The 3,783-nt window shown below is 39.4% G+C and overlaps 1 long non-coding RNA gene across 1 annotated transcript in view; it reads right to left on the bottom strand.

Annotated features, from left to right (window-relative positions):
- The window catches only part of LOC139943688 (uncharacterized), a 46,773-nt gene extending 43,631 nt beyond the window's left edge, over positions 1–3,142 (bottom strand). Inside the window, exons 1-2 of the long non-coding RNA XR_011786879.1 lie at positions 3,015–3,142; positions 382–486 (exon numbers count right to left, since the gene is read on the bottom strand). This is a non-coding gene — a long non-coding RNA (uncharacterized lncRNA). The remainder of the gene's footprint in view (positions 1–381; positions 487–3,014) is intronic.
- Positions 3,143–3,783: the final 641 nt, after the last annotated feature.

Raw genomic sequence — 3,783 nt, forward strand, 5'->3', positions numbered from 1 at the left:
TAATTGGTGATTGGTTGAAAAGTTGCCTGCCTGTATGTAACAAAAGTTGATTGGTTGAAAAGTTGCCTGCCCCTAGGTAACAAAACCTGATTGGTCAAAAAGTTGCCTGCCTGTACGTAACAAAGGCTGATTGGTTGAAAAGTTGCCTGCCTGTAGGTAACAAAGGCTGATTGGTTGAAAAGTTGCCTGCCTCTAGGTAACGTGATTGGTTGAAAAGTTTCCTGCCTGTAGGTAACACAAGCTGATTGGTCGAAAAGTTGCCTGCGTGTGGGTAACAAAGTCTGATTGGTCCAAAAGTTGCCTGCCTCTAGGTACCAAAACATGATTGGTTGAAAAGGTGCCTGCTCCTAGGTAACAAAATGTGATTGGTCAAAAAATTACCTGCCTGTAGTTAAAATGACCTGCCACTCATCTGATTGGTTGCTTGTAGAGGTGTGTTTCCATCAGAATACAGACTTATGTCTCCATGGTATCAGTCTTCAAATTCTGAAAGAAATTAAACCAAAAATATTTGAAAAGGATAATTTTCTTCTTTATCTATACAAAAAGACACAGTTTTCTGATTTAAATATTGTGGCAAAATAGTCCCCTGGGGGCGCAATGACTGGCTCAGTTTTCGCTGTGCACATGACATGTGTACAGCGCATGCTCCCTGCGTGGAAATCACATGAGCAGTATGTGGCGCGTATTCAGCAGCGGTCGCAGTAAGCATTTCTAGAGGCAGCGAGTAGATGTGAATTGGCGGGTTATGGCAAAGCAACAAATCTAAGAGCAGGCCAGTAATTGCAAACCCAGGATATGATTAAATATTAACCTTAATTAAAAGGAAAGAATCATTAAAAAGAAGTATATTATAAGCAAAAGAGAAGGCGAATCAGAATAAATCACCATCTCTTAGTCACATAAATCAAAGACACTGTGCTTCAAGTCACTTATTTTTGTGTGTCGGTTTCGAACAGAAAAATCTAGCTACAACATGTATAGCGAAGACTCTAGACCGCTCGAGCAACGCTACAATGATCCAAAGTTCTATCGGGTACAGAGCACTACCTGCATCCGTTGACTTTTAACACTTTTTTTCCTTTTATAAATCACATAAAGAAATGGGCAAGTGTTGTAATAATACTATATCGGTAGACATATATTCTGGAGTAATGTAATGATTTATTATTGACGTGACTGATTCATACAAGATACAAGATTACTGTTTACTGGGGAGAGTACCTGGATTGACCTAGTGACGTATTGAGGTCACGGTATATTACTGCGCTGTGTGTATATAAAGTAGTACCTTCACATCCTCCCTTTTTCGAGGAATTCATATAATAAAATGGCTTGCTAAATGAAGGACTATTTAGGCATATTGGAATCAATAAAAATTGGGAACACTGGTACAAAATACTTCAATGTGCAAGAGCCAATGATATAAATTTTGTCACATATATGCAAGAACAGTAAACATACTTTTGAGTTGTTTGGGGTTTAAGTGGACTCCAGTTTTTTCAACAACAATTAAAAGTGATAAACATCAACAGCAGTAACTTTGTCTGTCAACAAATTGTGTTTGTCAACAAAATAGCAGTGGTAACATCAATAGTAATAACTGAGTTTTTCAATGTCTTTTTGAAATGTCACTGTTCTGATTTTCCTTCTTTAGGATTCGATAAGCCGTTTTGGCTTTGTCACAGCACGACCAGTGTGTGTGAGGTCACGGTATATTACTGCGCTGTGTGTATATAAAGCAGTACCTTCACAAGTGTATAACATTATTTCACAAAAGCACAGTGATTTGTGTTGTGACCCAGCCCTCCACTTATCCCCTCACCCCCGTACTCAACGCTACATTTGCGGCATTTTATACACAATGACTTCTAGCGTGGTTGCCGCGCGAAGCACGGCATCCCGCTAGTCATCATTACACCGTGTAAGTTTTATGTAAATCTGTGATCTTCACGATTTTTGTTTCTTACCAATTATGTAATTAACGTTCCTTTAGTTCCTTTAAGTTTAACATAAAAATGTTACTAATTATCTTGCTGAGTAGAGTATGTTAAAATTTAACAAAAAGAAAAAAGAAATTACATAAATTGTCTACATACCTATTTTAATTTTATTAGTTAGCACATGGATGGAGGTAGAACCTCCCATTCTTATTTATAAGGTTAGCATGGCATGCATGGTATGGTATGGTAAGTATTTAAATTTTTTAGAAAAATACACAATTTTTCAGTAAAATATGTCAGTCGCACCACAAACTGACCTAACTCGTTCACTGTTTTAACGTGTTCAGAGAAAATCACGATTGAAGTTGCACTACTTTTGAAACTGCTGTTTCGGAGTCTGCTTACCAACTTTATTGTATTATTTTATGACGAAAACAAAGCTGAATACTTTATTCATACAGAACTATCAATGTGTTTTAATCCCTAAAACTATTTTAATAAGTAATTAATTCCTAAACAGATGGGTCACTTTGTGAAATTGAAAATTTCATTTTTGCCTGCAGCGCGCCGTGTACAAACCAATGCGTAATAGAGACCTATCGAGATCGGTCACTTTGTGAAAATACTACGCTCCCCAGTTAGGTCACTTCGTGGTGCGAAAATTTGCATGCGCGCCATAATCGCGAGCGCTGTAGCGCATAGTTTAACTATTGGTAAAGCGACGTATCTAGATAGGTCACTTTGAGAAAAGACACAATGGCAAGTCCAGCGATGCGTCGTTTATACTAATTAGTGTAATTACCAAACTATTACATATTAGGCACTGAAACTTGCTGATAATGCTAACAGCATTGAGTTTGTCAACAATTTGTTTTAAAACAAATTTGCGAAAATGTGTGATTTTGTGTCAGTTGAGTTAGGTCAGTTCGTGGTGCGACCGACGAATAACAAGATTCAAGAAGGCCAATCATCATTATCAATTCAATGCAGACTTTCACCATGATCCGGCCACCACTTTATCTCCCTTGTTTTAGGTCAAATCATGGAGCAATAGTGAAATGATATCCTTACCTGTCCAAAAGGTTTGACGCTGACAGATTAACAGTCATGACATCATGACATTGACACAATATCTTGAACCACACATATGGAGAGCTCAGCACCGCAGCCCTCGTTCCAACTTGAGTGTTCCATGTTGGGACGGCCCAACTGCAGCTCGGTTTAAGAGATCTGTAACCAACTAGTCTTGATTGAAGAGCATCTTGTGTGTTTATTCGTCACAATTTCCCTAACGTGGAGGGCGCTAACAAAAATCCGCTGTTCACAACACGTGTGGATATCGTGTCGAGAGAGCGAGTCGTGAGTGATAGCGCCCTCCACGTTTAGAAAATTGTAACAAATCAACGTGAGAAGGTCTTCCCACAAGACTAGTTTATTACGCCCAACTGAAACACTCAAGCTGGAACCAGTCCAACTACAGTTGGGACAATTCTGAGTTGGGGTCAAAACTAATTTCGTTTTGTTCATGTGACAAGTCAGGTGACCACGTGAACAGCGCGAGGGTGGAGCCTGAAGTTGAAAAGGTGGTTTCGAAAAGGGACAAGGTACGTGGTTTTAAAAACGCCCTCACTTGGTGGAACAATCGCGACGTACTGTGAAAATACACAGTATTTGTTTGGTAAAATTACCAACGTCTTGCACTAAGACTAAAGGACATCAGTCAGTCAACCACACATTACGACTGCCGATTCGATTGGCTAGTCTTTTCTATCGCCACATGCACAGCGCGCAGCTTTACTCTACGCTGCTTGTTGCTGATACAAGTCCCGTGGTGGCGCTG

Source organism: Asterias amurensis, chromosome 11 (genome assembly GCF_032118995.1).
Source record: "Asterias amurensis chromosome 11, ASM3211899v1".
NCBI classification, from domain to species: domain Eukaryota; kingdom Metazoa; phylum Echinodermata; class Asteroidea; order Forcipulatida; family Asteriidae; genus Asterias; species Asterias amurensis.